Source organism: Panthera onca, chromosome C2 (assembly GCF_046562875.1).
Source record: "Panthera onca isolate mPanOnc1 chromosome C2, mPanOnc1 haplotype 2, whole genome shotgun sequence".
In the NCBI taxonomy this organism is placed as follows: Eukaryota; Metazoa; Chordata; class Mammalia; order Carnivora; family Felidae; genus Panthera; species Panthera onca.
The window spans coordinates 37,488,623-37,510,974 of NC_138347.1; the positions used below are offsets into that span (position 1 = coordinate 37,488,623).

The 22,352-nt window shown below is 35.9% G+C and overlaps 1 long non-coding RNA gene and 1 pseudogene across 1 annotated transcript in view; both read right to left on the reverse strand.

The window, feature by feature from the left end:
* The window catches only part of LOC144617355 (uncharacterized), a 117,514-nt gene extending 105,666 nt beyond the window's left edge, over positions 1-11,848 (reverse strand). Inside the window, exon 1 of the long non-coding RNA XR_013557757.1 lies at positions 11,244-11,848. This is a non-coding gene — a long non-coding RNA (uncharacterized LOC144617355). The remainder of the gene's footprint in view (positions 1-11,243) is intronic.
* Positions 11,849-12,007: 159 nt separating this feature from the next.
* LOC144612827 (elongation factor 2 pseudogene) overlaps positions 12,008-22,352 on the reverse strand; it is a 48,247-nt pseudogene continuing 37,902 nt past the window's right edge.

Here is a 22,352-nt window from a genome sequence, read left to right on the forward strand (position 1 = left end):
ACCCTGAAACAGCAGAATATACATTTTTTTCAAGTGCACATAGAATATTTTCTAGAACAAATCATGTAGTAGGTCATAAAAAAGTTCTCAACAAATTTAAAAAGGTCAAAGTAATAGCAAGCATCTTTTCTGACTAGTATTCTAGTCAGAAATTCTGACAGAATCTCTCTCTGACAGAGAACAGAATTCTCTGAAACTAGAAATCATATATACACACATAAAAATACATGGAGGTTAAATGAATGCTACTAAACAATGAATGGATCAACCAAGAAGTCAAGCAAGAAATCCAAAAGTACATGGAAACAAATGAAAATGCAAACACAATGGTCCAAAACATCTGAATTGCAGCAAAAGCACTTCTAAGAGGGAAGTTTATAGCAATACAGGCCTACATCAAGAAGAAAAATCTCAAGTAAAGAACCCAAACTAATACCTAAAGAAGTTAGACAAAAAAACAAAACCCAAAACTAGAATAGGTAAGGAAATAATAGAGATTAGAGCAGAAATAAATGATACAGAAACCAAAAAACAAACAAACAAACAAAAAACAGAACAGAGCAATGAAGCCAGGAGCTGGTTCTTTGAAAAGACCTACAATATTGATAAACTTCTAGCCAGACTCATTAAAAGACAGTGAGACTGCCAGTGAGTGAGAGAGAGAGAGAGAGAGATAATAATAAACAAAATCACAAATGAAAGAAGAGAAATACTAACCAATACAACAGAAAATGTATTGGTTATATTTTAAGAGAACATTATGAAAAGCTGTATGCCAACAAATTTGACAACCTAAAAGAAATGGATGAATTCCTAGAAACACATAACCTACCAAGCAAGAATAAATAGAAAATCTAAATAGACCAGTTCCCATAAAGGCGATTGAATCAGTAAAAAAAACAAAACAAAACAAAACAAAACAAAAACCCTCCCAACAAACAAAAGCCTAGGATGACAGGGCTTCACAGGCAAATTCCACCAAACATTTAAAGAAAAGTTAATACCTATTCTTCTCAAACTATTCCAAAAAACAAGAAGAAGAAGGAGAAGGAGAAGGAGAAGGAGAAGGAGAAGGAGAAGGAGAAGGAGAAGGAGAAGAAGAAAAAGTTCCAAATTCATTCTACGAGGCCAGCATTATCTTGATACCAACACCAGATAAAGACAACACAAAAAAAGAGAACTATAGGCCAATACCTATATAAATATAAATGCAAAAGCTTTAACAAAATACTAGCAAACAGAATCCAAATATACATTTAAAAAAATCATTCTCCAGGATCACATGAGATTTATTGTCAGGATGCAAAGGTGGTTCAATATTTGCAAATCAATCAACTTGATAAATCACATCAATAAGAGACAGGATAAAAACATAGTATCATTTCATGAGACACAAAAAATTTGACAGAGCAAAACAACCATTCATGATAAAAGCCCTCAACAAAGTAGGTGTAGGGGGAACATACCTCAACACAATAAAGGCCATATATGAAAAATGCATAGCAAACATCATATTCAATTGGGAAAAACTGAGATCTTTGTCTCTAAGGTCAGGAACAAGACAAGGATGTCCACACTCACCACTTTTCTTCAACAAAGTACTGGAAGTCCTAGCTACACCAATGAAACAGAAAGAAATAAAAGCATCAAAATTGGTAAGGAAGAAGTAAAACCTTCATTATTTGCAATTGACATATTATACATAGAAAACCTGAAAGACTCCACCAAAAACTGCTAGAACTGATACATAATTCAGTAAAATTGCAGAATATGAAACCAATGTGCAGAAATCTATTGCATTTCTGTGCACTAATAGTGAAGCAGTGGAAAAAGAAATTGATAAAAATAATCCCATTTACAGTTGCACCAAAAATAATAGCATACTTGGAATAAACCCAATCAAAGAGATGAAAGAACTCAAGAAAGAAAATTATAAAACATTGAAGAAAGAAACTGAAGAAAACACAAAGAAATGGAAAGACATACCACATTCATGGATCAGAAGAACAAATGTTCTTACAATGTCTATACTACCCAAAGCAATCTACATATTTAATGCAATCCTTATAAAAATCCAACAGCATTTTCCAGAACTAGAACAAAAAATCCTAAAATGTACACGGAATCACAAAAGACTCTGACTTTGGAAAAGAAAAGCAAAGCTGGAGGAATCACAATTCTGGACTTCAAGTAATATTACCAAACTGTGGCAATCAAAACAATATGTATACTGGAACAAAAATAGACACACAGATCAACAGAACATAAGAAAAATCCCAGGAACCAACTCACAATTATATGGTCAATAAATCCTTGACAAAGCTAGGAAGAATATCCATTGTTAAAAAGACAGTATCTTCAACAAATGGTGTTAGGAAACCTGGACAGCAACGTGTAAAAGAACGAAACTGGACCACCTTCTTACACCATACACAAAAATATACTCAAAATGTATGAAAGACCTAAATGTGAGACCTGAAACCATAATTCTAGAAGTGAGCAAAGGTAGTAATGTCTCTGACATTGGACTGACATTGTCTCAACATTTTCCTAGATATGTCTCCTGAGGCAAGGGAAACAAAAGCAAAAGTAAACTATTGGGACTACATCAAAATAAAAGCTTCAGCACAGTCAAGGAAACAATCAACAAAACTAAAAGGCAAACTACTAAGTGGGAGAAGATATTTTCAAGTGACATATCCAATAATAACTTAGTATCCAAATTATAGAACTCATACAACTCAACACCAAAATAAACAAACAAAAAAACAAAGCCAAATAATCCAGTGAAGAAATGGGCAGAAGACCTGAACGGATATTTCTCCAAAGAAGACAGCCAGATGGCCAACACGCACATGAAAAGATGCTCACCATCACTCATCATCAGGGAAATGCAAATCAAAACCACAGTGGGATACCACCTCATAACTGTCAGAATAGCTAAAATCAAAAACAGAAGAAACAACAGGTGTTGGCAAGGATATGGAGAAAAAAGAACCCTTTTGCACTGTTGGGGGAAATGTAAACTGGTACAGCCTCTGCGGAAAAAATTGTGAAGATTCCTCAAAAAGTTAAAAATAGAACCACCCTACTATCCAGAAATTGCACTACTAGGTATTTACCCAAAGAATACAAAAATATTAATTCAAAGGGATACATGAACCCTGGTGTTTATAGTTGCATTATGCACAATAGCTAAACTATGGAAGCAGCCCAAGTGTCCACCAACTGATGAATGGGTAAAGAAGTGGTAGTATATATTTCCTATGGAATATTAGACATAAAAAATAATGAAACCTTGCCATTTGCAATGACATGGATGGACCTGCATCCATTATTACGCTAATTGAAATAAGTCAGAGAGAGATAAATACCGTATTATTTCACTCATACGTGGAATGTAAGAAACAAAACAAACAAGCAAAGGGAAAAAATGAGAGAGAGAGGCAAACCAAGAAACAGATTCTTAACTACAGAGAACTGATAGTTACCAGAGAGGAGGTGGGTGGATAGATGGGGAAATAGGTGATGGGTATTAAGGAGTGCACTGGTCATGATGAGGAGTGATATATGGAATTGTTGAATCACTATATTGTACACTTGAAAGTAATTATACTGCAATTAAAATTAAATGAAATAAAAAAGGAAAATGTGTATGTATATATATATATATATATATATATATATATATATACACAAAACATATAATGACTATAGTTAACAATAATGTATTGCATTATTGAAAATTGCAAATTTAATACCTCTTAAAAGTTCTCATCACAAGGAAAACATTGTAAATGTAAGGTGATGGATGTTAACTAAGCTTATTGTGGTAAACGTTTCTAAATATACACATATATAAATTAAAAAAAAAGAAGCTTCCATAGTGTTTCTATAAATACATATTTATATATCTATAAAAGCACAGATGATGCAATGATCCTATAAAAGGAACCATATTTGTCATTCAAACAGTCAGCTGAAAAAGCCCTGGAAACTCTACCTCATGGCAGCAGTACATAGAGACACTCAAAATCACTCAAGTATTTAGGTGTCCAGTTCCTTAGACTGTTAAGTATTATGGCTGCAGGAAAGGCAATTAAATGGTCAAGAGCTGCAAATATATGATACTATAACCCTAGTACCTTGTAAAGAACACAGATTTCAGAGTGTGTTACTAATATAGTGCTATCACAAATTCTTCCCACTTAAGCAGTGTTTATTTTTTTATTTTATTTTTCTTCATGGAAGAAGACTATGATATCATTATCCTGATATTTAAATTTAAAGAATCTACATTATGGGAGTTGTAAGAGGGAAAATGAGTAGGTAAATATTGTAATAAAAAAGATGAAATAAATTAGAAGACCAGAATATCAAGCACAAACATACATATTGAAAATAAAGCAACTGGGGTGCCTGAATGGCTCAGTCGGTTAAGCATCCAACTCTTGATTTTGGCTCAGGTCATGATCTTATGGTGGTGAGATCAAGCCCTACATTGGGTTCCACACTAAGCATGGAGCCTGCTTAAGATTCTTTCTCTCCCTCTCCCTTCTTCCACACACAGGTTCTCTTTCTCTCTCTCTCTCTCTCAAAAAAAAAAAAAAAAAAAAAAAAAAAAAGAAAAGCCACCTAAATGTAACTATATATCAATGGATAGACCCAGTCCTCAGGACATTCCTTTTCTACTTAATGGAAGAGACATTCTTGGGACACAAAATGTTAAAACATCTTCTCTTAACTATTCCTCACCTGATATAAAGTACCACCATTTTAATTCATAGAACTGTGATTTTGAACAAACTATGGATTTTCCTCCTTATGTTCACAGAATACCAAAGATAGTAGACAGGACAATTTATGCCATGTGTTTCTGTTAATTAAGCTCCCAGCTTGTAAGCCATTTCAAGAATCGAAAAGAAATCTCAATTCATGAGTCTCCAGATATTATTAACTCATGGTTAAATCATTTCTATTACTTTAATAAATACGATTTTTAATTTGCAAGAGCTCTTTTATTTAAGAAATGGTTAACATATATAATAGATTCTCCCTTGATACTGGTACCCAAACTAGGGCACTGATAATTTTGCCAAAATTACACATATATAGAGATATATAGATAAATATTTTAGCAAGTTTGGACCCAAATACTATTATCCCAATTATTAAATGGATATGCAATTAATTGGCATTAATACTGTATACTTGGGCATGCTGGAAAGAGATTCATGTTATTAGAATTTTGAATTCCATTGATTCCTAAGTGCATTATATTCCCTTGGTGAAAAGTTGAGCCCTCTTGGATATTTGTATGAAATGAAGAGTCAATCATTCTTAGGACTCTCTTTTTCACTATGGGGTACAGTAGGGTTCTTGGGGCAACACTGGATTTTGGTACATTTAGAAGAAATACTTGCTACTTTCTTTGTGTCCCAGCCTAGTCTAAACTGACTCAGGGAGACTGTGCCTCTGGATGGTCATAGCAAAGCCAAAACACAGATTAACCTGAATTTTGATCACTGAAGCATTTACTCCAAAATATTACTTGGATACCTTTTGTGGACCTAGCTCCATAGTAGGCAAAGTTGATTAGTTTGAGTATTCTTTTCATAATGTATCCATGGCAGAAATTAATGCCAGGATGTGGGGTGGAACTAGGACCACATATATCAACAAATTTCTTAAAAACTAGAAAACACAAAGTTTCAGTTGAATTGACAAAAGAGAGCAGAGGTTAGTGGAATTAAATACCTTTTAAAAGAGACTGTAGTGCTTAGTGGTTAAATTATCTTTAGATCAGACAGCTTGGCTTTCCAACATGATCTGCCACATATAATCCTGGATAATTTACTCAACCTCTCCACACTCCACTTTCTTGTAAAGGAATGATAAAGTCACTGTGTATAAAATAGTTAGGAAATAAACAGGAGCTGTATATGAAGTATTTCCTACTGGGGTTGGCAAATGACAAGGATTTAATAAATATTAGACATCATGATTAATTTCCAGGTGATGGAACTTGGAGGATGGAAAGAGTTAGCAGAGACAGAGGAGCAAAGAAAGAGCATTCCAGCTATTAGAGTATGAGTAAAGGCTTATATTAAAGAAATTCTATATGCGGCCTTCATCATTCTGTATAATCTAGTTGCTACCTACCTCTCCAAATTCCTTTCAAGACATCTCAATTACATTTATTGTCATTTAGCTACACTGGCATTTACTTTCTTAAACATGCTCAGATACTCCCTGTCTCCACTCTGTCACACATACTGTTTACCCTTCATCCACCTAAATCCTGCTCATTCTTCAGGTTTTAATTTAATATCGCTTCTTCAGGAAAACCTTTATGGAAACATGCATTAACCCCAATTATAGTAGCTTTTACTCATTTAAAATTTCACGGAATTCTGAATAAACATAATCATGATTAATAATTTATCTGTGTAATATTTGTTAATATTTTGGTTCCCCTACTGATGTGAATCCCATGAGAATAAGAACTGTATCTATCTTGTACATAAATATAGCCCAAAAGCATAAAATAGCACCTAACAGAATAAACAATGTATACTGCTGACATAGATGAGTAAATGAGTATGCAGCAAGTCTTCATAGTGTGGAGACTAACATATGAAAAAAAAGTGTTAATGTTTGAAAATAATATCAGGTTAGATGGAATTAGTTGACAGTTCTGATTACCAGTCTAACTTATTTGCAACAAAAAGCAAGTAAGGAGTTTATTATTTGTTTCTGGTTTGTTTATTATTTTTAACATTTGATTCATATGTATTTATGTAATAAAGGTCACATAGGTTTCTGGAAAGTTCTTTGGGAAAGGGTAAAGATTGAACGCCAAATAGGGTGTTCTTACAAAAATACAAACATGAAGTGAAAAATGAGCTGAATTACTCAATAGACATCGTGAGAATTAGAATTTGAATTCTGCAATTTCCAAGAAAATACATTTTTTAAATATGAGAAAAATCAGAATTTTATTCTATACCTTTACTCATTTCATTTTTTTTCTTATCATTCCTATTTTATTTTATTTTAATATGGAATGGTATATGTGTGACAGTTGTGGAGATATTGGTAAGATCTCTAAAGCCTTACTTCTCAACATGTAGCCTGAGCTCAGCAGTATCAACAACTGCAAGTTTATTAAAAATGAAGAATTTCAGGACCTACTCTAACACATTTAAGTTAAAATAATTTTCCCAAAATCTGCAGATCATTTAAATGCACAATTAACTATGAGAAGTACTACTCCCAGGGTCTTGGTCTGGCCATAGTTGATGCTATCCTGAAAGAGGGTAAAAACAGATAAGATAACTAGTGAGTATTAGCTATAGAAAAAGAAGAATTGAGAGATCTTGGAGACAACTGTATTTAGAGATGAAGTAGAGGCAATTGTCACTGAGTTTAGCATTTCAGTGGGAACAATTGATAAATCACAGTGCATTTTTGAAAATAATAACAACAAAGAAGGAAAATAGGATAAACTTTAAATTACAAGATACTCCTGTGAAGACAGAATACAGAAAGTTGTATCTGTAATGATAGCTGGGATCAAGTTGTAAATTTCAATGCAAAAATGAAGTTTCAGACTGTTCCAATTGTGAGGTCAGTTGGTAATTTCCTGTTTTCTCTCTCTCCTCAAGCATCTTACCAAATCCTTCCATTCATTGAAACATCCCATCATTCTTTGGAAGATGAAATCAGTATCTTCCAATTAAATATTTCTCAACACATGACACTGTGCTGAAATTATGAATGTCAAGGTAATATTATTTTTCCTGAAATACCAGCTCTCCCTCAAGGCCTACTTCAAAATTGGCATCCCATCTCTTCTCTAACTCAAGATGACTTAAATATCTTATATTTTATTAAAGAACATAACCTAAATTTAGTGGTTTTAAAACAAAAAGCTACATAAACTATTTTCAGTTTCCTTTTTTTTTTTCTTTCTTTTCTTTTCTTTTTTTTTTTTTTTACACATTTCTATGTGTTTCCATTTTATAGGAGCTTATTTTCTTACTGGCTCTCATTAACTAAACGTCTATTTATGAAGTCTTACTGATCCCATCACTTAGCAGACACAAGGTAGCCATCAGAGATCCAGAGAGGAGAAATCAATAGTGTGTCTCTGTCAGACTTATTACAGACAGAAAATAAATCATTAATTTTATTAAAATACAATGGCTATGAGCAAGGTACACAAGCTACTATTTGTGTATATCTAGCTCTGGGGAAAACAGGAATGGTTTAAAAGTATTTTAACAATATATATCAGAGTCCATGGCTTGTGTTTTTTTTATTTTCCTAAGTAGTTTTCTCCCTCACATTATCTCTCTCTCTCTCACTCACTCACTCTCACTCTCTCTCTCTCTCTCTCCCCCCACACCCAGTCCCCAGCACAGAAACATAGTAGACACTAATTAAATACTTTTTGAGTAATTGACAACCAAATCATGTCCATATGCTCTATGAAGAATACAAAAATAAAATTAATAAGATTGTCTATTTGAGAATCATTATTTGTAAAATTAAAAGCATGTGGTTAAAAATGATTTGTATTTGCTCTACTACCTATTTAATCAGAAACAGTGATTCAAGAAGGATCATTTAATATCTTAATTTTAAGAACCTTGAAATAACCAATAAATAGTTGCATGAAAATGGGCTATTTTATTTCAAGCAGATAACTCAATCTTACTCCTGGCAGCTATTTCTTTTGTACTTAGTTTTTAGCACTGTTTTTTTTTTTTTTTTTTTTTTTTGAAGTAAAAGTTTCTCACTTTAAATTCATCAAAATGAGTCTCAAATGCTTTTGAATAAAGAGAGGGTGATCACAGACAGGACATCTGAACAAAACCTTCTCTAAATGCTAAAAAGACAGGACAGTTGAACAAAAAAAACACAGTCTTCTTTAAATGCTACTCTCTGCCTTTAGGCAGAGTAGAGAATGGTTAAAATAGCCTAAGGCTCCTCATTCAGGAATTACCCTTTGTACAGATAAACTCAGACAAGGGATCATCCTTCCAATATTCCTGGGAATTCTTATCCTCCCCATTCCTCTGTTATATAGCAAATCCCACTTGCCACCTCAAATATTCTCACCAAATCCATGCCTCATCAAAATCTACACTTCCTGTAGCTATTACTAAAGGACTAAAGGTAAGATCCTCCATGGTTGAAATGAAGTGCTTAAGGATAACTAAAGACACTAAAGAGGTGATCCTTTTCCACCTCATCATCTCAGACCTTCCATTCATGTCCTGTTTCGATGCTTCCCCTTTTGCCATCAGAGTGTCAGTGACGTTGAATGGATAATATGGAGCAAAAAGAAGTACACTGTTGAAGCCATTGCTCAGTCATCCGTTTCTCAAGCCAGAAAATATAGGAAAATGAGGAGTTAGGTTGATGGGGTCCCATTTTATAAACCTAATTGTGAGTGCCAAACACTTCGTTTAATTTTAATTACTGGTTGGTTCAGAGGTCATGCTCACTATGGGATATTTTAGGATAACAAGTATTCTGACTATGGGGAATTACCCAAGTAATAGTTCTGATAGAGTGAAGCATACTTTCCCCCCCTCTAGTTTATATTTTGTAACTTCTCTAAGAGTAAAGTGATACCTTATATAAGTTTAGTGGGTATCCCCAGGGATAACTGAAATTTGAACTTCAGTACTGATAAAGGCCATTATTGGTGTACGTGAGCAGATGTTAAATTCAGAACTGTGTTATAAAGGCATACAATTTAATTAGCGTTCTTTTATTTATTTGGTGTAGAAAGTCTTTTAGTAATTTTGGATTTCCAGTAAAGTTTGGATTTCCAATTTAGTATATCATGGACCTCTGTTTTTTGTTTGTTTGTTTTTTGGTGGTTTCTGGACTACTTCGAGGGAATCCTCTCTATCCTACTCACGTAAGTTTCTTTCTCCAGAGAGTCACAGTCAGTATCATTGGGTTAGGGGCCTCTTCCACGGCAATATTAACTTTATTGGGTTTAAGGACTCTGGACTGAGATTGGGCTTGAATAGCCCCTTACCTGTGTCAGGAGGGCACCATAGGTATTATTCCCTATATCCCAGAGTATACAGACTTTTTTTTTTTTTTTTTTTTTTTTTTTTGGCAACACAGGCAAAGGCATTTTTAAAAGTTACAGTCTGTCATTTGTTTTAGGAGTGTGGTCTTCATCATGCTACATAGTGACTACCTTTCCTCCACATGAGCAACAACCGATGGGCTATACACTGCAGTTTTTCCCTTAAGCACTCAATATGTTGCTAGCCAGTGCCAGTTTGAGACACACAATCAATGGTTATAGGATAAGAGTCATTCCTTTGAGCTAGAAGTAGTTATGGCTTATATCAGAATCAAGATGAATGAGTCAACCTAAAACACACAGATAGTTCCTAGCCAAGACACATGAACTACAGTCATTTTAAGGAGGCCCCTATTTCCATATTACTGTACCTAAGTGCCAATTATCAAAAACTTCTGACTTAAGTCGGCTAATCTGGAAGGGAGATGTGGGGAGTGCTCAGCAAATACAGCACAAAACAACACATCTCAAAGCATAAACTAACCATCATTCAGCAGCTCCAAGTGTATGCTTGCCAGCAGACAACAAAACCAGTTACCAAAAAAAAAAAAAAAAAATTAAAAAAAAAAAAAAAAAGCATTAGAAAAAAGACCTCCTCTCCCAGTCCTGGTGGTGGTGGTTATTGTTTGGCCATCTTCCTTACAATGCCAATTGTTTTACTCATCCCACAGAGGTGGGATGGGCTCCTCCTCCCCCCGCCCCCCACGTACTACTTAAACTTTGGTTAGGATACTAAGTCTGATTATGCCACATTCAATTCAAACTTCGGTTTTTTTGTTTGTTTGTTTTTCTCACAGTCACCACCATATCAAATTTACTATTCCAATGGTGCTAATACAGTTGGAGGTGCTCATGATGACATCACACAAGAGTTCCTGCCTTCTAGTTTCTGTCCAAAGAAAATGTCTACGTCCTTGTTCCTTTCCCCTTCCGGGGCGGGGGGGGGGGGGGGGGGGGGATCCAAATATGGGCCATTACAACAAATAAACCTCTTGACGCACTATTAAAAAAAAAAAAAAAGGCGGGAGGACATTTGAGTTTCCCTCTGAAGAAGTGAAAAAAAAAAAGGGGGGGGGGAGGTTGAGTGTCCTATCCCCTCCCCCACCCATACCGGCCAAATTAGTACCTGCTGAAAGGGCATTTCTGTTGCCTCTGAAATCTTGAAATCAGTATCAAAGGAAAGGACATCACGTGTTAACGCCGAGCAATGCAATGCACGGCCAGGCCCCAGAAACCTGCCAGGTGGAGCATCACTGTGTCTGGACAGTCTTGAGCTGTCATGAGGAAATCTGAAGGCTCGTTGCGGTCCATCATCAGCCAGACGCCAGTGCCACACTGAATCTCGCCCAGGGCGGGATGGACTTCCGGGAGGCCTGCTTACAATTTGTTAAGCAAGTTGTCCAGAATTAGGATGCCTTCCTTCAGGCCTTTGCACTTAGGGGTCTAAGCCACTTCCTGGCTCAGGCGGCTGGTGTCGTAAAACGGGTCTCTGGACAGCATCTGCCAGTGGTCACACACGCACGAGGGGAAGGCCTAGCCGGCTGCCTGCGTTAAACCCCAGGTCGTCTGTCAGTAAAACCAAAAGACTCATTGACAAGCAGTTAGGCTTTCATAATAAACATAGGGATACTGGCCACCTGAGACTCCTCGAAGCTGTGGCCCCGTTTCCTGTTCAGGACACTGTAGAAGCCATGAGCCACTTGCCCTAGATATCACACCCAAGGCACTCTCGCTCCCAGACCCAGGGCCAGACACTTAGCACTCTGGCGTGGAGGCGCGCTAGATGACGTATGCGCGCTGGATGACGTATGCGCGTAGCGTCATATGGTGGCGCCAAAGCACACGCCAGTGTTCGTTCTCCTTTCACAGAAGCACCTCCTAGGTGGCCTTCTAGGTCCCGGGCACAACACGGACCTCAGTGTGGTTGGAATACTGCACATACTTGATGATATCGGTGAGGTTGTTGGTGCCTGTGCCGTTGGGCCCAAAACGCCGGATCTTGCAGGTCTCAGCCACGTTTTTGTGCTTCTTGTGAGGTAGCGTGCGCTGCCTGAGCTCCTGGCGGGTGGACGCCTCTGCCTTGTCAGATGCCCTCGGCCTCACCGTCAGGGAAGATCTGTGCCTTCATGCACGTCCCACTATGCTTGTTGGGTGACTTGGACAGACAGAGCACGTTCAACTCCTGGCTGACAGTTTTCATGGTGCATGGTTCGATTTCTTGATGAAATGATCCTCCTCCAGGTCCTTCAGGCAGCTCTCCAGGTGCAGCTCACCCTCCCCTGCGGTGATAATACTCCCCCCATTCCTTGATGATGTACTGCACCATGCGGTGCAACTTAGCTGGCCGGCTGCTTCAAACCCTCCATCAGTTTGTGTTTGTCGCCCAGATTCTTGTCCTTTACGGCAACTTTGACAACTGGACCCGCCCTTGAACTTGATCACCCACATGTGGGAGTACTCCGAGGTGCCTGTTTTCATCAGGAACTGACTGACTTTCAGCAGGCCTGTTATGTTTCTGCAAGGAACATCCTCCAAGGGCTCATCATAAGGATTATTACCTGGCTCGTATCAGGTACAGATTCTCTTTCTTCCCAGGAGTGTAGTTGGGAGCATGTATTGTGATCACTTCGCAGTACATACAAATATTGAACCACGATGTTGTACACCCGAAAGTAACATGATGTTATATATCAATTACACCTAAACAAAAAAAATGGTTTCTTACCAAAAAGAGACAAAGAGGATATGAAAAGGTTTATTACTCACATAATGAAGCTTTCTTTAAAAACAGGGAAATGTCCCAACCAGGTCCAAAAGTGGCCCCTGGAGAGAACAGAGAAAAGAAACTAGTTTGGCTTTTATTGCAGTTAGGGATGGGATTAAGTAAGTGTTCCTGTGAATAGGCTGGGGTTTGCATGACTTGAATTTCCTACTCTTGCCAGAAGAGGGAACACCCAGCATTTTTTGTCAGCTTAGACAGTTGTGGGGCAAAACGGGTAGGGCCTAAAAGCTGTCAGCAGTTAAATGTCAAAAATGAAGTCAGAGTCTATTAAGATGCCAAAAAGAGTATGGTATTTCAGAGCCTTTGCAACTACTTTCTGTCCATGAATTATCTTTCTTTGATCCGATGTAACAAAATGTTGATGATTTCTTCTATTCTAGAATTATGGCTTAAGCTGATGATAGACTGTCTTCAGTACTTAGCACTATAAATTCAGAGAACCACCAGAAATTGGAATTACTGAGAGGTGCAAGTTAGGGAAGGGACATGTGTCAACCCTACGACATCCCCACCAATTACTCATAGAGTGAGTTTTGGAAAATGCAAAACTGCGGTTGACAGTTTGGAGAGATCCCTGTTCAGCAAAAGTTTTCCCACTTTGAAGACATTGAAGGGGACTCTATGAGATTCATTTCTAAATATTATAAAGGCTTCAAGAAAAGGAAACAGTTTTCATTCTTTGTTTATACGTCTTCTTAGAACAAGGCCTTGTTTATATGCTCCTGTGCTAAATGAGCAGAAGAAGGGAGAATTGGAAGGAGAGAAAAGGAAAGTAAGAGAGGGAGAAAATGTATGCATTATGTATACATGTATGTGTGTGTGTATAGGTAAGCTGCGAGACATAGACGATGCAGGAACACCTCTAAGTATACAGGAGAAGCATTCTGCAGGGTCCCACCAGCTGTAGAAGGATAAATACAATTGGGGGATGTAGTCTTGCCATTACACCTACAGATTTGGGCAATGAAGGGACAAAAGGAACATAAGCATAAGAGCAATGCAGTCTGAAGGTCATCAGCTAAAGGCCAGTTAAGAGACAAGGCCAAACCTACAGATGTAAAAGTATGTAGGGGAGCTGCACACTAATGCTTTGTCATCATGGTGTGTTAGAGTTTACATTCAGGGAATATGACGGTTATAACCAAACAAGGAAAAGATTGCAACCCTGCATAAGGAAGTAGGAAAATATTGGACAGTTTCCTTTTTCCTACTTAGGTCTCAGCACACAACAGAGGAGGAAAGGGAAGTATGGAATGGACAGGCCGTAATTTTCTCTCCTTAACTCCATCTTTCTATATCAAGGTAAGACTAATCTGTGCTACAAGTGGAAAAGGTGAGAGAAGGTTGAGTATGAAACTAAAGCTTTAACTTGTAACAAGTCAAAGTCTTAAATGAGAAAGTGAGATCAGTCCAGAAACTGAGGGAGACCAGAGAATGTTTTGAGTCTGGTTTTTTGTTTTGTTTTATTTTGTTTTGTTTTAGTATACTTTTAGCAGGGAATTTTATCAACATAGTACCACTTAAGAATAGTTTATTAAAAAATAGAACTTTATAAAAAATTTTTGCCAGATAGAGTCACATAACTGGATCTTTCTCAAGCTTCAGCTCTCTATGTAGGTGTTATATCCCTGTAGGACTACCTCTGACCATCATTTTTGTGTTTTCTACTCTCAATTGTGGATGGCTGAGTTAGAAAGTACAGTAGAAAAATGGAATCTGAAGCTTATTGTCCTCTCTTTAGTGTGTGTGTGTGTGTATGTGCATGCAATTCACATATAGAATTATCCAGATATGTTTTTGATAGGAAATGTGATGATCCTCATCCATGGGGTGTTTATACACTAAGGATAGTAGGATTCTGCAGACTGAAAGTTAAGAAACATCAACATTTGTTAAAGAACTCACACAAGAATGAGAGGAAGCACAGTTTAAAACTTGCAACTGGGACCAGAATAGCATGGAGTCAAACTCAGAGAAGGAAAGGAGGAATAAAGAGTGTCAAATCCAACAACAACAACAAAATTGCCCCAAGATAAATATTAAGATGTTCCATTGAAAGTAGCATTTCAGAAATCTGAGTGTCTTAGCACAAGCTATTTCCTTAACATTTATAAAGTAGTTTGAATAATGAGTGGGACTGGAGAAAGTTGTTGAACACCAGTCATGAGAAAGTATAGAGATCCCTATATTTGTATATGTGGTAACAAACTGTCTTGGTTTTATTGTTTGTTTGTTGTTTGGGTTTTTTTTTTTTTTTTTGGTAAACTTTCTTGTAAACATTAACAGAAATTAAACAAATGAAAAATATTTTATCTACCTAATCTTAAAAATTATCTCAGCTGGAAAAATATCACTAGATAAAAAATGGGTATCTATACAAAAAACAGTTCCTACCTGTTTTGCAATTTATGACATTATCTGATGATGCCAACGGTGAGAACAATAGTAGAATGCTACCTGAGTCATACTCCAGGTTTGGGAACTGGGTGGCTGTACAACCTATGGAAGACATTTCTTTTCTCTGGATCTTAGTTTACAAATTTAGTCAGTTTTGACTAAATCTCTAGACCACATTTTTATTTTACTCACATGTCCAAAAATAATTCCTATTCATACATGATGTAGAAGAATTAAAACCACCTGTGTTTATAACCTTGTTCTGCCACATAGAAGCTCTATAACTTTGGGCAATTGATTTATGCTTTTAGTGTCTCAGTCTCCTCATTAAGTAAGTCAAAATAATAATAGTTACCCCATAGTATTCTGATGGGGATAAATGAAATATCATATATAAAAACTTTCACAGAGTTCCTGGAACAAGGTGATTGCTTAATAAATGCTACTACCTATTATTATAATTGCATATAATTCTGAAATGATATGTATTATATACATAAACATACATACATGTGAGTTATATATATGCATGCATGTACATATAAAGAGAAATAAATATGTCTATAGTGCTTTTTAGTGGATGTGAACATATATTTCTTTTAAAATATTTAACAACTTTAAACTTTATAAAATCATTTTTCACAAAATCCGTATTTGTAGATATGAAGCTCCAAAAGTAGAATTTCTAGCTCTCACGGCTTCCCACAAGAGGGGAAAAAGATTCTTTTCATGACTGGAAAAATAGAAGCACTTTTAGACAAATATGTACTGGAGACTATAATCCACTTTCCTTTCCTACCATGGCACGGACAGCATTATGAACCAGAAAATTGTTTGAGCAGCCACAGATAAGGAATTACAAATCTGGAGGTTCAAGAGTTGTATAAAGCAGATGTAAGGTTAATTTGCATGGTTTAGTTCCCTCCCAGATTTTTTCAATATATTTCAATGGCTTGAAACTCTAAAAAACTGATAGAAAATAAAAGGGTTTCTATAGGCTGCCTGATTTCTTGCTGACTCAGCTGTCTGGAGGCAAAGCCAATTACTATGGCTTGCATTTTCTTGTGCAGAAACCAGAACATATTCATAGTTAAATAGAGCCATTAAATATTTAGGGGAGGAAGAAAAGTTTTATGAATTGAGATGATAACAGTGAAAAACTATGTGGGGATATTTTCTTCTTAAACAACAAGAAAACACTTTTCTAAGAGTAACTTGAAAATCTCAAGCATGAAATATGATTTGATTTAATATTTATTCAATGATCTTTTTAAATGTTGATTTTTTGGTTGGCATGTAAGAAAAAAATCCTCTGATATAAAGCTAAATTTTATCCTTAGAGTAATAAAAGAACCAATATGGTTTTCTGAACAAAGAACTAGCTGAAGAATTGGGATTCTATTTTTGGCCTCACCAGTGACTTGCTCAGTGACCTTGGACATATCACTTAAATGGCTTTGTGCCTCAAGGTTCCCAGCTGTAATATAGAGATTATAATGCCTGCCCCTACTTCATGGGACTGTAGAACTATTTCAGTTGAGTTTGTTTAAAACCCCAAAGGCTTTTGAAACTATCAGAAATAGCTGTTAAATTCAAACAAGGTTGTATTGTATTAATTTCTTTTTACTGTTTGATTTGGTTTTCTTGTAGTCTTATATAATCCTTTTCCTACTAAAATAAATCACTGGGATAAAATTAATAGGTGGAGATTTTCATTGGATATTAAGGAACAATTTTAACAGTGAAGGGAAATTAAGAATACACTTCTGAGATCAACTGATATAATTTCTACTCCGTGGCATATTTAACTCATGATTCAAAAGAGAATTGTATTATGATCATGTAATGTAGAAATTCTCACTAAATCTATAATTGGCAATTTTCTTCTTATTTCAAGACTCCTCACAGTTTCTCCCCATGATTTCTTTCAATCAAGATTTTCTCATAATGTCTCTATAAATGCACTGATAATCCATCTTCATCTCTCCAAATCCAGAAGACCTATTAAAGTCCCTTTCAAATGGCGTGTCCTTCTAAATTCCGTCCCTCCGCATAACAATATTTATCATCCAATGAAGAGTTCTGAATAGTAAGAGGACTTGAGTAAAAGAGACAGCTCCTTTTTGATGTTCTTGCTCTTTTGTTATTTGTTACAATTATAAATGTATTAATATACAAATATAGATGTGTACATTTATTATTTATTCAAAATTATTTTTTCAAAGTGCTTTTCAAACTCCAAACTAGAACTCCCTACTCCAACCACACAAATATCTTGTTTGCTCTTTTCTCACAACACTTCTTAGAGTCCTGGACTTTTGCATTATGTTACAAAATTTTAGAATCAAAGTACACTCAACCTTTGTCACCTACAAGTGGAATAGTTTCAAACCAACCATCCTTCTTCCTGGTATATCCCTCATTCTATTTGGTGCCATACTTTGTTTTTTGTTCTTTTATTTTGTTTTGTTTTTATATATTAGTGTCTTTGATTGTTGATTTAGCTTCTTAAAATGGTCTCCAATAAAATGCCGAAGCACTGTCTAGTGTCCCTAAGTGCAAAAGCCTATGATGTGTCTTACAAAGATAAGTTGCATTCAGGCAAGAGGTATAGTGCTATTTGTCATTAGTTCAAAGCTGAGTAATCAACAATTTGTATTAAAGGAGGAGTCTTTAAACAGAAACACATAAAATAGGATTGTATATTGATCAGTTAATAAAGGTGTTGTGATCAGTTCTTAGGAATATGACCTTGCATTTTCCCTAGGAGCAGTGGTTTTGTATTTGCTATTTCTGCATGTGTGATGACTCTCTGGAACATAACTGCCCACCAATACTAAGAAATGACTGTACCTACTTTAGTTATATCCAAACACTGCTTTCAGCCATATTTTAGAAATCTCCCTTTCAATTCCACAATAGAGGCTGTTTTGTGCACATTTTCTGGTCATTTCAATTATAAACAAAATTATGGCCAACTTTAAAGCTTCAGTCTCATTTTCATTTTTTTTTTTTTTACATATAGTAAGTACAATGTGACTTTATTTTCCTTATTTTAATATAATTTATTGTCAAGTTAGCTAACATACAGTGTATACAGTGTGCTCTTGCTTTCAGGGTTAGATTCCCATGATTCATCGCTCACATACAGCACCCAGTGCTCATCCCAACAAGTGTCCTCCTCAATGCCTGTTACCCATTTGCCCCTCTCTCCTGTTCCCCCGCTATCAACCGAGTTTTTTTCTGTATCTAAGAGTCTCATGGGTTTGCCTCCTTCTCTATTTGAAACTATTCTTTTCCCTTCCCTTCTCCCATGGTCTTCTGTTAAGTTTCTCATGTTCCACATATGAGTGAAAACATATGATATCTGTCTTTCTCTGACTGACTTATTTCACTTAGCACAATATGCTTCAGTTCCATCCACATTGTTGCAAATGGCAGGGTTCCATTTTTTCTCAATGCCAAGTAGTATTCCTTTGTATATATAAATCACATCTTCTTTATCCATTCATCAGTTGATGGACATTTGGTCTGTTTCCATGATTTGGCTATTGTTGAAAATCCTTCTATAAACATTGAAAATCCTTCTATAAACACTATAAACAAAAGTGCCCCTATAAATAAGCACTCCTGTATCCTTTGGTTAAATTCCTAGTAGTGCTATTGCTGGGTCATAGGGTAGTTCTATTTTTGTTTTTTTGAGGAACCTCCACATTGTTTTCCAGACTGGTTGCACCAGTTTGCATTCTCACCAACAGTGCAAGAGGGTTCCCGTTTTTCCACATCCTTGCCAACATCTGTTGCTGCCTGAGTTGTTAATTTTAGCCACTCTGACTGGTGTGAGGTGACATCTCAATGTGGTTTTGGTTTGTATTTCCCTGATGAGCATCTTTTCATGTGTCTGTTGGCCATCTGGATGTCTTCTTTGGAAAAGTGTCTATTCATGTCTTCTGCCCATTTCTTCACTGGATTATTTGTTTTTTAGGTGTTGAGTTTGGTAGTTTTTTTACAGATTTTGGATTTTAACCCTTTATCCAATATGTCATTTACAAATATCTTCTCCATTTCTGTCGGTTGCCTTTTAATTTTGTTGATTGTTTCCTTTGCAATGCAGAAGCTTTTTATTTTGATGGGGTCCCAATAGTCCTTTTTTGCTTTTTATTTGCCTTGCCTTCAGAGACGTGTCTAGTAAGAAGTTGCTGTGGCCGAGGTCAAAGAGGTTGTTGCCTGTTTTCTCCTCTAGAGTTTTGATGGTTTCTTCTCTCACTTTTAGGTCTTTCATCCATTATGAGTTTATTTTTCTGTAAGTCTCATAACCATTTTAATGCTCATCTCCTTTCTCCAAAAGCTAGACAGATAGCTATCCCCAGAGTGAAACTGAGGCTGCACCTCCTTTACTTTTCCTCTTCTTGCTATTCTATGTTTACTTCTGTGCCAAAATGGAATAGGGCATGTGGTTACTCATATGGGTGCCACTGTAGTTTTCTCTTCTTTATCCCTGCCACTCTTGCTAATGCTGACTGGCCTTTAATACTCTGTCTGTGGCAGCGATCCAAATGCTGGCTCTATTTTCATAGTCAATCTTACACTCTGCATGTGACTATATTAATGTACCCCAAAACAAACAATAGCTGCCATGTCTTTCTTTCTTTAATCATGCCATTCTTTCTGTCTGGTATGTCTGATATTCTATTATTGCTTCTTATAATAGCTAACGTGGTAATCATTAATATCATTGTGAGATTTTTGGTTTTCCTCTTTCTGGTAAAATGATAGTATAAATTTTTGCCACACCAGATATTATATGAAGTCATGTGTCTTTTTAGAGTAGAGACCTCTAAGAATCAGGACATAATTTTCCATATTCCCTTTCACTGCCACAGCAACCTATGTCTCTGCAGACAGTAGAGTGTCCACCAAATTACATTCTTGAGGGAGTGTAATATGGAGATGAACCCCAATTCTTGGTATCAAAAGTAGATTGCTGACTTAAAAAAATAAAATATGTGGAGTTGGCTTATAAATACAGCAGATTGTAAAAAATAACTTATTTTTATCAGAAGTTTAATCTTCCATTGGTAAAACATTTGATAAAATTGTTGTTTGAAATAATTTACAAAGAAGATTGGATAGCTAAGAAATGTTTAGATCTAAATATTGGAAACAAATATTGGTAGTGTGTTCAGTGTGGCATGATTTCTTTAAGAAATGTATTAAAAAAAGAGAGAGAGAGAATTGAGCTCAAAAAAAGTGGCCAGTTTCCAAGTAGGAATAAAAGATAAAAAAGAGATTTTGGAAACTCAGGGGCTTCAAATATTGAAAAATTTACTGAATTAAAACCCTAGTATGAAGAGATAAAATTGAGAAAACATTGTGATTTGCAAAGGCAGACCATTGCTCAGCCTTGATAACTTCAGTCTATCAGTGTGATGATATGATATAACTGAATGTGAAATTGGGAAAATATGCACACAATTGTCTCCTCCAAATCAATGAGCATGGACTCTAGTGTCCCTCTGTTTCTCATCTTCCAGTAAGCTATCTTTGGCTTGCTCTCACAGTGATAGGATAAGTCCCAGAAAATAAGCAGATGTATTCAATACCACTTGAGGCCTAAGTGTAGAATGGATACACTATCATTTCCCTCATATTATATTGCCAAGAACACATCACAAGGATAGCCCAATTCATGAAGAGGGGAAGAGGCTCCAAATCATGATATGAGTTGCCACAAAGTCCCATTGCAATGGACACATACTTGCTAAATTTCTGATAAGTGTAATTTAAGGCTACAGATAAGACAGAGGATTAAGAAAATAATAATCATAGTAGTCATATTTTTCATTTTTCATGTAACGTTTCAGTTACAATAATATGTATTCACATGTTCCATTTTTACCATAATGTTCTAGTTACAACAATGTATATTACATCTAAGCTGTGAAAGATGAAGAAATTTACAAAATTTCATTCCGCCCATGTAATCATCTGCAGGTATAAAAATTATTTTGTAAGTATTATTACATTTTTAGTTTTAAAGGCTGTATTTAGACAGATTTGCTTTTGTAACAAACAGCCCCTAACTTCAGTGGCATAAAACATTATTTTTAGTAATTTTAAGTACATTTATTTTTAGTCAGGAGCCATATATGTTCCACGTGTCTTTACATTTTGGACTGTGGCTAAAGGAACAATCTCTATTTGGGATATCTCTGCTATTGGCCATAGGAAAAAGCAAAATAGCTGATATAAACTTAATTATTTTTGCTGCTCAAGTGTGTTATAAATCATATATGCTCATGTTCAAATTGCCAAATTGCATCTCATAGTCATGCCCAAAATTTATGTGATGTGAATGTATTTTCCCACAGTGGGTGGGGCAGTGAGTGGGGAGAGAATATAGTCCCTTTTGATAGGAAATAAATAATTGCAGATAATAGTAAAATATGCCACAGTCTGCCCTATTGATCACACATGTACTCGCAAAAGAAGTTATGCAAAAAGTCCTATCCAATCGTTATATCCTGCCTGAAGTCTCACAATCCTCACTTCAAGCCTGGATATAGTTAATATCATCTGGAACTTATTATCTAAAATAATGACAGTAATAACAAAAATACAACAAAAGAATGAAGTTACTTATTCACCACACATCAAAATATAATGGTTAACATGTACAGGATAGCTACAATAAGTAATTCTTTCAGGGAAGGGTAAAAGTGAGACGCTTATAGCAGTCAATGGCTCATTGAAATTCTGAAATCTTCTGAAAAACCTAAGGAGGAGACTCAGTATTGGGAAAAGAAATCTTGATTAAGCATTTATTCTCCTCCTTAGAAATAACTCCCAGAGCTTTTCCTCTTTAGCCTTGGCTCCACTCTCTGGAAAATCCTTCTGTTTAGACAATAACCCTTAAATACATCTTAAAAGGGCAACCAAAAGCAAGGACCTCAAGTGTATTATGTCCATATACATCTAAAACTATACACTTTTCAAACTCCATAATAGTGTATAATATCACATTACCTAAACCTTCACCATCACTAGGAAGTAAAG